This window comes from Sus scrofa, chromosome 13 (assembly GCF_054392235.1).
Source record: "Sus scrofa isolate SSC_HxYL_T2T_F1_AM1 chromosome 13, Sscrofa_HxYL_maternal_Yorkshire_Landrace_v2.0, whole genome shotgun sequence".
In the NCBI taxonomy this organism is placed as follows: domain Eukaryota; kingdom Metazoa; phylum Chordata; class Mammalia; order Artiodactyla; family Suidae; genus Sus; species Sus scrofa.
Window position 1 is genome coordinate 127,902,264 of NC_139395.1, and position 12,345 is coordinate 127,914,608.

The 12,345-nt window shown below is 36.0% G+C and overlaps 1 protein-coding gene across 45 annotated transcripts in view; it reads left to right on the forward strand.

Annotated features, from left to right (window-relative positions):
- NAALADL2 (N-acetylated alpha-linked acidic dipeptidase like 2) overlaps positions 1-12,345 on the forward strand; it is a 1,339,033-nt gene that overhangs the window by 332,396 nt on the left and 994,292 nt on the right. For 4 of the 45 annotated variants that reach the window (XM_084990317.1, XM_084990300.1, XM_084990314.1 and 1 more), the window contains one exon: positions 470-593. The exons of the other annotated variants lie outside the window; for them this stretch is intronic. The gene's annotated coding sequence lies outside the window, so the exon portion shown is untranslated. The remainder of the gene's footprint in view (positions 1-469; positions 594-12,345) is intronic. 45 annotated transcript variants of the gene reach the window in all.

Sequence of the window (12,345 nt, forward strand, 5' to 3'; positions counted from 1 at the left end):
CGCCTAAACCCATAGGCAGTGTTAGAGCCACTTCTTCCAGAAGCTGCTTCTCTGTAACATTTAAAAATATTCTCGGAGTTCCCGTCGTGGCGCAGTGGTTAACGAATCCGACTAGGAACCATGAGTTTGCGGGTTCGGTCCCTGCCCCTTACTCAGTGGGTTAACGATCCGGCGTTGCCATGAGCTGTGGTGTAGGTTGCAGACGCGGCTCGGATCCCGCGTTGCTGTGGCTCTGGCGTAGGCTGGTGGCTACAGCTCCGATTGGACCCCTAGCCTGGGAACCTCCATATGCCGCGGGAGCAGCCCAAGAAATAGCAACAACAACAACAAGACAAAAGACCAAAAAAAAAAAAATTAAAAAAAAAAAATATTCTCACCAGAAATCTATTGTATTAACATAGTATTCCCAGGGCAAAATCAAAGCTTAGGGCTAAGAATTTTTTTTTTTTTTTTTTTTCCCATTGCTTAGATGGAAGTGAATGACCAGCTTGTGTGGCCATTCCCTTGCCATTTGTTCCATACTGGTGTAGTGGTGATGGTATAGACACACTTGACACTAACCTCTGGCCCTATTTTAAGACATCCACCCAAAGGTAAGCTATCTAACATAGCGAATGGCCCGTACTTGTTCAACTCTTAACATTTCCATAATCCGCTTTTTTTTTTTTTGGCCCCTTTTCATAATTTTTAAAAAAGAAAGCTAACTCCGCTCCTTGTACAATTTTGTTTCCTCCAAATTTTAGGCTCTTTCATAATGTTGGCATTGTATTATATCATAGCTTTATTTGATGCCTCAAATACATTATCTGTATATGTGACTAACTCTTCTTGGAAAAAAAAATCTAATATTTCAAAGTTAAAAACAAATTCTGACAGTTAAGAGAAAGATATTATCTACTCTTAGGGAGTAATGGATAATAGCAAGCCTAGCTATAATATTCATTTTGAGTTGGCCTTGCTAAAATAAGTCCTCTCTGTCTACAGTAGAAATGTATTTCAGTTTAAATTGCCAATTTAAAGGGTTTGCCAATGCTTTTTTCTTTTTTAGCTTAGCAGAAATTTGGATTGACTTATGTAAGATAAAAATAGTCATTCTATCTTTATATGACAAAATATGTCATAAGCATTGAAATACGGAAGTTTATTTGAGTCAATGGAACCACTTCACTTAGAAAGTGTTTATAAGGATGACAGTGTCCTTAAGTGTATATATACTTAATGTATTGTGATGGATATGTTTTTAGGGAAATAAACAGTATCCCAATTTATTTTGTCTTGCCATATATTTTTCTCCTATGATATGAGATAGAATAACTTATCTATGTTGATACAAGATGATTTATCATGATAAGCATATATATTACCTGATAATTTATGTTTCTTTTTAATTAAATTCTCTCCATTGTTTTGTTTTTTGGTCTTTTTGTTTTGTTTTGTTTTGTTTTTTTAGGGCCACAGCCATGGCATATGGAAGTTCCCAGGCTAGCGGTTGAATCGGACCTACAGCTGCCAGCCTACACCACAGCCACTGCCACAGCAACGAGGGATCCCAGCCATGTCTGAAACCTACACTATAGCTCACGGCAATGCCGGATCCTGACCCATTGAGCGAGGCCACAGATTGAACCTGCAACCTCACGGTTCCTAGTCGGATTCATTTCCACTGTGCCATGATGGGAACTCCTCCATTGGTTTTTATATATTAAAACTGAGTTGAAATGGCTTCCATTTTTTTAACCACAAGTCAGTTAGTCATGGTGAATAACCTCTATCCAGAATTTGCTTAATTCAGATTATTTAACAATAGGTTTTTACATTATATTATATTGACTATTTTATTCATTTTGATTCAGAAAACTGGCTGATCATATAAGGGGGTCATCATGATAGGTTTTTGGTAAACTGTGAATAAGACACAAATCACCACCAAAGCTATGGTCAAATCACCTGTTTATTGCTAATTCTGAATAGTAGTAAGTTATATAACACTTCTGGTTGGAGTCATCCAGAAGCATTAGCTGTTCTGTACAACATTTTGCCAGTAAGTGTAGATAGTCATTTCTTCCAATTATAAAATGAAACGATAAAGAACAAAATAAAATCTAGGTATTTTTGAAAATTTGTTGATTTATGATCAATTTATTTCTATGGTTGTCTTTCTTATAAAGAGAGCATATTTAAATAATTATATCAACTAAGACTCTTTGCTTGTTTTGAAAAAGGCTTTATAGTAGTCCTGATTTTTTTCAGCTCTTATCACATAAGACACAAAAGTACATAGTCCAGCTGGGTGCTTTTATATCTTCATGCGAGTGATTTGAATTGCTCAGGTTGAAAGATACACTTGAGCCTATTCAGATTCAAAATGCTACTACCTTTATCCTCCAAGAAATTATTTGGTTTAACAATAGCTTTCCTTTTATAAGAAAGAAAAATAAAGCTTGGAACTATCTAACATTAATATAATGATTCTAATACAATTACAGTTGCTGAGCAACTGGATAGAATGTGAGAAGTGCAGGCTCCAGAGTAGCAAGAAGCTCAGTTTTCTGTCCTTGTAGATTCATTTTTTTTTCCCCCCATTCAAAGTAAAGTGTATGGAAAAAATTGATCAGACTTTTATATATACTTACTATTTGAAAAGCAGGTTAGATCAGAGAGTGACAACATTCTGCCCAATGTAATTGCTTAGTATTTCTCAATAAATCATCTCAAATGACAATAATGATTTTACTTTATTCTTTCTTTAGTTTTAGAGATACTAGACAAAACTTCAGATTTTATAAAATAGAATTATTGACTGTAAAAAGATAAACCAATTATATCATTCTGTTATATTTATTCTTTACATACTATCCCTATTACTATAGGATGAGGAATGGGAGAAAATAGAGAAACTAAAAGAATGAAATAAAAGAAAACAAGTAGTTTTCTACATTTATGGATATTCAATTGCTGGAGGCTGGTGACAGCTCCTTTTCAGAGTCATTGGTTAGTTTCCAAGCCAGTGTGTCTTTTTCTATACTTAAATTTACCATCACAGAAAATATGCTCTTCAGAAAAGCTACCAAATAAATGTTAGACACTATGGTTCTTCCCATGTAGCTCTTATTATCAAATTTAAAGTTTTGATTTTAGGAGTTCCTGTCGTGGCTCAGTGGTAATGACCCAATTAGTATCCATAAGGATCACTGGCCTCGCTCAGTGCGTTAAGGATCCAGCATTGCTGTGAGCTGTGGTGTAGATCCCAGATGTGACTCAAATCCCTTGTTGCTGTGGCTGTGGTGTAGGCTGACAGCTATAGCTCTGATTTGACCCCTAGCCTGGGAGCTTCCATATGCTGCCAGTGGGCCCTAAAAAGGCAAAAAATAAAATAAAAAATAAAATTTTGATTTTAAAAATGTTTTTATTTTTCACTGTTTTTACTAACAACAATTTAATGATGTTCAAGTTGCTGAGAAATAAGGTATGTGAATATCTGATAGTCTTAACATTATTAAGATATTGCTAGCTCTTTAATATTCTTTCACTCTTGATTTATGGTTTTATTACTTATTAGAAAACCAAAATTATGATCTATAGAAAATCATGGTTCTTAGGAGAAAATTTGCAACATGGAAAAGTTAAATAGCAAATTTACAAAAAAAATTAATAGATTTTTATAACATTGGGGGAGAGCTTTATCTTATTTAATTTAAAAGTTGAAATTAGTAGGACAGCATTTTATTTGTTACACCTGTTTTTTTAAATTTAATTTTATTTTATATCAGTATAGTTGGTTTACAATGTTGTGTTAGTTTCAGGTGTACAACAAAGTGATTCAGTTATACATATACGTATATCCATTTTTATTTAGCACAGAATTTTTAGTATTTTATTATTAAATGTGCTGTAATGGTGTTTCTAGTTGTTTGAGTATATATATATATATTATTTCCTGAAATAATTTTATACCCTGAGAATAGTGTACTGTCAAAAACTAGCATTTCTCAGAGTTCCCGTCATGGTTCAGTGGTTAACGAATCTGACTAGCATCCATGAGGATGCAGGTTTGATCCCTGGCCTTGCTCAGTGCATTAAGGATCCAGTGATGCTGTGAGCTTTGGTGCATGTCACAGACACTGGCTCAGATTCTGCGTTGCTGTGGCTGTGGCAGAGGCTGGCAGCTGTAGCTCTGATTGGACCCGTTGCCTGGGAACCTCCATATGCCATGGGTGAGCTATGCATGGATTATCCATGAGATGATTTCACTATGCTCTTTCTGTCTTTTTTTTTTTTTTTTTAACATTTTTAGTACATTGTCTCACAGAAGAATTAATGAAATAGTTATAAATATGGGATTAAGTGTACATGTTAGACAGCTATGTACAAGTTGGCATTTCTAGATCTAGATTCTTGCCTAGACATAGTTCTTTAAGCAATTATTCTATTAATTAAGTCCTGTGTACTCAGTTGGAGAAGCAGGTAATAACTTACAGAGATCCATTCAATTTAGAGACTTTTGAGGTGTGTTTGAACTAAAATTGTTCTCAGAAAGACAATCAAAGCTTATTCTTTTGCTAAGGATGTCATTTATGTTACTTAACACTTAGAACTCAAGGAATAGAATTTTCTTAAGAAGACAGAAGGGTCTTTTAAGTTAAAATTTGAGACCAAAATAAGAACACATAAATGTTCGATAATATATCAACATGAAAGTGAACTGACAGGGAGTTCCCATTGTGACTCAGTGTGTTAAGGACCTGATGTCTCTTTGAGAATGCAGTTTTGATATCCAGCCTTGCTCAGTGGGTTAAGGATCCCATGTTGCCACGAGCTGTGGTGTAGGTTGCAGGTGCAGCTCTGATTCAGGATTGCCATGGGTATGGCACAGGCCAGCCCCTATCCCTGGAACTTCCATATGACACAGGTGTGGTTGTAAAAAGAAAAAAAAAATAAATGTAAGAAAGAAAATGACCTGAACTGACAAACCTATAGTGATGTGGAAGAGATACTGAATAAATAAACCTTTGAACAAATAATAAATAACCTAGACATAGCATCAAATAGGAAATATTCAGTTAACATTTGAAAAGCAACTAAATCACCATAGCTGAAGGAAATGTTATTCTTTTTTCTTCATTTCTTTCCACACATGTTTTAATATGTGGTACTTCTTCATAAATGGAGTAGTAATCATTATTGGAAAACCACCTAAAATGATGTAGAAAATGATTTAATATAAATGAAGTTATATCTTTCATCTTTATTGAGATAGTTCACATCTCGTACATTTGACTGTAAAGTATACAATTTGATGTTTATTTAATTAATTCACAGGGTTGTGCAACCAACACCACAATCTAATTTATTTTTTATTTTTATTTATTTTTTAATTTTATTTTATTTTTTAAATTATTTCCCCAATACAATTTTTTTTCTACTGTATAGCATGGTGACCCAGGTATACATACATATACACATTCTATTTTCTCATATTATCATGCTCCATCATAAGGGACTAGACAGAGTTCCCAGTGTTACACAGCAGGATCTCATTGCTAATCCATCCCAAAGGCAATAGTTTGCATCCATTAACCCCAAGCTTCCAATCCACCCCACTCCCTCCCCCTCCCCCTTGGCAACCACGAGTCTATTCTCCAAGTCCATGATTTTCTTTTCTGTGGAAAGATTCATTTGTGCCCTATATTAGATTCCAGATATGAGTAATATCATATGGTATTTGTCTTTCTCTTTCTGACTTACTTCACTCAGGATGAGAGTCTCTAGTTCCCATCCATGTTGCTGCAAATGGCATTATGTCATTCTTTTTTATGGCTGAGTAGTAATCCATTGTGTATATATATCACTTCTTCCTAATCCAATCATCTGTCAATGGACATTTGGGTTGTTTCCATGTCTTGGCTATTGTGAATAGTGCTGCAATGAACATGTGGGTGCATGTGTCTTTTTTAAGGAAAGTTTTGTCTGGATATATGCCCAAGAGTAGGATTGCTGGGTCATATGGTAGTTCTATGTATACTTTTGTAAGTTCTCAGCATATAAGTCCTTTTATAGTTCTCGGCATATAAGTCCTTTACCTCCTTGGTCAGGTGTGTTCCCAGGTATTTGATTTTTTGGGGGTGCAATTTTAAAAGGTACTTTATTTTTGTGTTCTTTTTCTAATATTTCATTGTTAGTATATAGAAATGCAACTGATTTCTAAATGTTATCTTACTTTGCTGAATTTGTTGATCAGGTCAACTAGTTTTGGGGTTGAGTCCTTAGGGTTTTCTATGTAGAGTATCATGTCATCTGCATACAGTGACAGTTTTACCTCTTCTCTTCCTGTTTGGATACCTATAATTTCTTTTGTTTGTCTGAATGCTGTGGCTAGGACTTCCAGTACTATGTTGAATAACAGTGGTGAGAGTGGGCATACCTGTCTTGTTTAAGATTTTAGTAAGAAGACTTTCGGCTTTTCTGCATTGAGTATTATATTTGCTGTGAGTTTGTCATAAATAGCTTTGATTATGTTAGGAATGTTCCCTCTCTACCCACTTTGGTAAGAGTTTTGATCATGAGTAGATGTTGGACTTTGTCAAATGCTTTTTCTGCATCTATTGAGAAGGTCATGTGGTTTTTGACTTCTTTTTTTAATGTGGTGAATGACATTGATTGATTTGCTTATGTTGAACCATCGTTGTGAACCTGGGATGAATCCCACCTGGTCATGGTGTACGATCTTTTTGATATGTCGTTGGATTTGGTTACCTAAAATTATGTTGAGAATTTTTGTATCTATAGTCATCAAAGATATTGGCCAATAGTTTTCTTTTTTGGTGGTATCTTTATCTGGTTTTGGAATTAGGATGAAGGTGGCATCATAGAATATCTTTGGGAGTGTTCCTTCATCTTCAACATTTTGAAAAAGTTTAAGGAGGATGGGTATAATTTCCTCTTTGAATTTTTGGTAGAATCCACCTGTGAAGCCATCTGATTCTGGACTTTTATTTCTAGGAAGTGTTTTTATGACATATTCAATTTCATTTCTAGTGATCAGTCTGTTCAGTTGATCTATTTTTTCTTGATTCAGTTTTGGTGGGCTGTAAGTCTCCATTTCTTCTAGGTTGTCAAATTTGTTGGCATGTAATTGTTTATAGTATTCTCTCATGGTTTTTTGTGTTTCTGAAGTATCCATTGTGATTTCTCCTTTTTCATCTCTGATTTCATTTATTTGGGTTTTTTCTCTCCTCTTCTTGGTGAGTCTAGCCAGAGGTTTGTCAGTTTTGTTTACCTCTTCAAAGAATCAGCTCTTGGTTTGATTGATTTTGTCTATTGTTTTTTGAATCTCTGTTTTATTGATTTCCTCTTTGATCTTTATGATTTCCTTCCTTCTCCTTCCTTTAGGTTTTTCTTGTTCTTTTTCTAATTCATTTAGGTGGTGGGTTAAGTTGTCGATTTGAGATTTTTCTTCTTTTTTGAGGAAGGCCTGTATTGCTATGGACTTCCCTCTGAGCACTGCTTTTGCAGCGTCCCATAGATTTTGAGTGGTTGTGTCTGCATTCTCATTTGTCTCCAGGTATTTTGTAATTTCCTTCTTGATTTCCTCATTGACCCATTGGGTTTTTAGTAGCATGTTGTTTAGTCTCTGTGTGGTAGGTTTTTTTCTCATTTCTTTCCCTGTGGTTGATTTCTAGTTTCATGACGTTGTGGTCAGCGAATATACTTGAAATAATTTCTATACTCTTAAATTTGTTGAGGTTAGCTTTGTGCCCACATATTGATGTGATCAATTCTTGAGAAATTTCCATGTGCACTTGAGAAGAATGTGTATTCTCATTTTTTTGGATGCAATATCCTGAAAATGTCAAGTCTAACTTTTCTATTGATTCCTTTAGGATCTCTGTTGCTTTATTGATTTTCCCTCTAGAGGATCTGTCCATTGAAGTGAGTGGGGTGTTAAACTCTCCCACTATGATTGTATTCCCATCAATTTCTCCTTTTATGTCTGTTAGTATTTGATGTTGGTGTCTGGGTGCTCCTACATTAGGGGCAAATATATTGACAATTATAATATCCTCTTCTTGAATGGCTCCTTTAACCATTAAATGGTGTCCTTCTTTGTCTTTCTTTATGGCCTTTGTTTTCAAGTTTATTTTGTCTGATATGAGTATTGCTACTCCTGCTTTGCTGTCTTGTCCATTGGCATGAAATAACTTTTCCCATCCCCTCACTTTCAATCTATATGTATCCTTTGCACTAAGTGGAATTTCTTGTAGGCAGCAGACGGAAGATTTTTTCTTTTTTATCCAATATGCCACTCTGTGTATTTTGATTGGAGCATTCAGTCCATTGACATTTAAGGTGATTATTGATAGGTATTTATTTATTGCGATTTTAAGCCTTGTTTTCCAGTTAACTCTATGTTTCTCTTTTCTTCTTTTCTTTTTTTGGTTGGATGGTTTCCATTTCTTTTATGCTTGAGGACTTTTCTTTTCAATTTTTGTGAATGTAATGTTTGGCTTTTATTTGTGGTTGCCCTGTTTTTTAAGTATGTTAACACCTTCCTATATCTGCGTACTTTAACCTGATAGTCATATAGGCACAAACACATCAAGATAAAAATATTTATTTTAAATATTTTTTTTTAGTTCCCTTGCCCACATTGTATGATTTTTGATGTCTTCCTTTTTTTTTTTTTTTTAATTTAGAGAATCCCTTTCAGTATTTGTTTTAGAGTGGGTTTTGTATTGCTGTACTCTTGTAGCTTTTGTTTGTTGGAGAAATTCTTTGTTCCTCCTTCTATTTTAAATGATATTCTTGCTGGATAGATTATTCTAGGTTACAGATTTTTTCTTTTCATTGCTTTAAATATATCTTGACACTCCTTTCTGGCCTGCAATTCTTCTGTAGTGATATCAGCTGATAGTCTTAATGAGGTTCCCTTATAATTAATACTTTGCCTTTCTCTTGCTGCCTTTAGAATCCCCTCTTTATCTTTAACTTTTACCATTTTTATTAGAATATATCTTGATGTGGACCTGTTTGGGTCCAACTTGTTTGGGGCCCTCTGTGATTCCTGTATCTTGACATCATTATCCTTTAGATTTGGACAGTTTTCAGCCATAATTTCTTCAAATATATTTTCAATCCCCTTTTCTTTTATTTTTCTTCTTCTGAAATTCCTATTGTTTATAGATTGGCCTGCTTTATATTATCCCATAGGTCTCTTATATTGCTTTCATGTTTTTTGGTTTGGTTTAGTGTCTGCTGTCCTGTTTGGGTGGTTTCCATTTTATCTTCCATGTCACTAATTTGTTCCTCTGCAGTATTCATTCTGCTCTTTATTGCCTTTAGCTCAGTTTGTTTCTCTGCAAATGAATTTTCTAGTTTATCCTGGCTCCTCCTTATATCTTCTAGCTCCTTTCTGAGGGAATCTGCATTACTGTTCATATCCTCTCTTAATTCCTTCTGTATTTTCACTATCTCCCTTTTGAACTCAAAGTCTGTCAGACTGCAGAGGTTTGTTTCATTGTTGATTGCTTTAGGTGAATTCTCCTGTTGGTTTAACAGGGAATGGTTTCTGAGCTTCTTCATTGTGCTTGTGTTTTCCTTTTTCTGTGAATTTTGGGAATTTTGCGAAGTTTGGCACAGTCCAGGGTGGTCTGGCAGGGCTGCTCTGTGAGGGCCGGGCGCAGGAGCCAGGAGTGCGTGAAGGTGTGGTGGGCCAGAGCCCTGTGAGCTGGGTGTGGGCTCTGGGAGCTCACAAGGGTGCCTGCAGTGCCGGATACACGTGGGCTGGGCATGGGCACACGCAAGGGTTCCTGCAGTGCCAGATCCATGCAGGTGGGGTGCAGGAGCAGGGAAGGATCGCTCATCTCTCTGTGATACAGTGGGCAAGCCTGCACAGTGGAGCCAAGGAGTTTTCTATGGTGGCCTGACCCTCCTTCTCTCCCCTTCCCAACAGTGGCGCCTTGCCTTTCCTGCAGGTCTGGACCTTCTCCAGAGTTCCTTCTGCCATGGCTTTCTACTCCCCAGCCCTTAGCGTACCACTCCCCCAGCCAGCAGTGCACCTCTCCCAATCCCTTAGGCTGTCTCCACCCCACCAACCCCAGCCTGCTCCCTCAAGCTGACCTCTGGAGCCTAAGTCTCAGTGCCCAGCCCCCACCAAGCACCTCAGTCTATGGTGTCTGTGCCAGTGGATCAGATGGTCTGTGCATGTCTCACTCTGCTTTTTGGATCTCACACCTGCTGCTGTGCTTTTCTTGGCTTCTTGGAGTATCCTCTGACTCAGCTGACCTTTCTGTTGGTTCGGTGGCCTCCCAGGGTGTAGGTTCCCTCTTTCCTTTACAGCTCCCTCACTGGAGTGTTAGACCCATCCTGCTTCCTTTTCTCTCTCTCTCTTTTTTTCTTTTGTTCTACGCAATTCTGTCAAGAGTTTCTTGCCCTTTTTGGAGGTTTAAGTTCTTCTACCAGCATTCTGTTGGTGTTCTGTGCAAATCGTTTTACATATAGATTTTTTTTTGGTGTGTTTGTGTGATGTGTTTGTGTCTTCTTACTTGACTGCCATCTTGCAAGACCTCCCACAATCTAATTTAGAACAGTTTTATTCTCCCAAAAGGAAATCCCACCATAATTAGTAATTGCTCCCACTCTTCACCACATGTATCTCTCCACCCAGATCCAGCTCTAGGCAACCATTGATTTATTTTCTGTCTCTGTAGATGTGTCAATTCTGAACATTCCATATAAATATAATCTGTAATATGTGAGTTTTTGTGACTGGTTTCTATAATTTAGCATAATGTTTTCAAAGTTTATTCATGTTGTAGCATGTATCACTATTATTATTTATTAATTAAAAATATTCCATTGTATGAATATATCACATTTTATTTATACATTCATCAGAAAATAGCTATTTGGAAGGTTTTCATTTTTTGGCAATTATTAACATTTATGGACAAATTTTTATGTGGACATATGAACATTTGTAGACACAATTTTGGGTGGATATATATTTCACTTCTCTTAAATATAGCTAGGGTTGGAATTGTTGAGTCATATAATTCTATGTTTAATGTTTTAAGGAGCTGCCAAACTGATTTCACAATAAATTATACTATTTTACATTCCCAGGGGCAATGTTTGAAGATTCCAGTTCCTCTACTTTCACCAACACTTGTTATTGTATGTCTTGTTTATTATAGCCATACTCATGAATGTGAAAGTATGAAGTGATAGTTCGTAGTGATTTTTGACTTGCTTGTTCCCAGTAATTAATATGCTTTGTAATATTTGGAGAAATGCCTATTCAGATCCTTTAAGGAGGTAATTATGGTTAAATGAAGTCACATGGGCGGCTCCTAATCTTATGCCCTGTGTCCTTATAAGAAGAGGGACTGTCACCAGGGATACCTGCTTCCTTCCCCTCTCTCTGCTTTCCATTTGCATGCACCAAGGAAAGGCCATGTGAGGGTACAGTGAGAAGGTGGGTGAACCAAGGAGAAAGACCTCAGGAAAAACCAAGGGCTGGTACTTTGATCTCTGGCTTCTAGCTTCCAGATGGTGAGAAATAAATTTCTCTTGTTTATGCTACCTGATATGTGGTATTTTGTTGTATTGGCTCCAGAAGATTAATATATCCCTTATAAGATATATAATTTACATTTTTTTCTCATTTCACTTTATTTTTATTATGAAAGGATATTGAATTCTATCAAATACTTTTTCTGTGTCAATTGATATGAGTATGTAATTTGGAGGGCTTTTCTTTTTATATTAATGTACTTTGTTAAATATATTAATTTTTGGAATGAATATGATTTTTAAGTATGTTTTAATGATGTCCTTATCAAAATGGTTTAAGGAGCCACCAAAAGGTTTGTACTTATACTGTGGCATCTCTGATTTTGTTAACTGATTGTGATTGGTGCTTCAGAAATTAGTGCTGAAATTTGTTCCATAAACTCATATATTTGCCACCAATTATTAATTTAATCTTAGAATGTTTTTACTCACATTTAAAATTTTTCAATTACCATTTTCAAAGATAGGATCATACCTTTCAAAAAAAAATTTCTAAGTTTTTGACATCAAAGTCTATATCCACTACATATAGTATGTTCATTTAAAATTCATCATTATATATTGATTCGGAGGTTTTGTTTTTGTTTTTGTTTTTTGGTTTTTTTCAGGCCACACTTGTGGCATATGGAGGTTCCCAGGCTAGGGGTCTAATTGGAGCTATAGCTGCTGGCCTATGCCACAGGCACAGCAATGCCAGATCCGAGCCTCTTCCGCGACCTATACCACAGCTCATGGCAATGCCAGATCCTTAACCCACTGAGTGAGTCCAGGGAT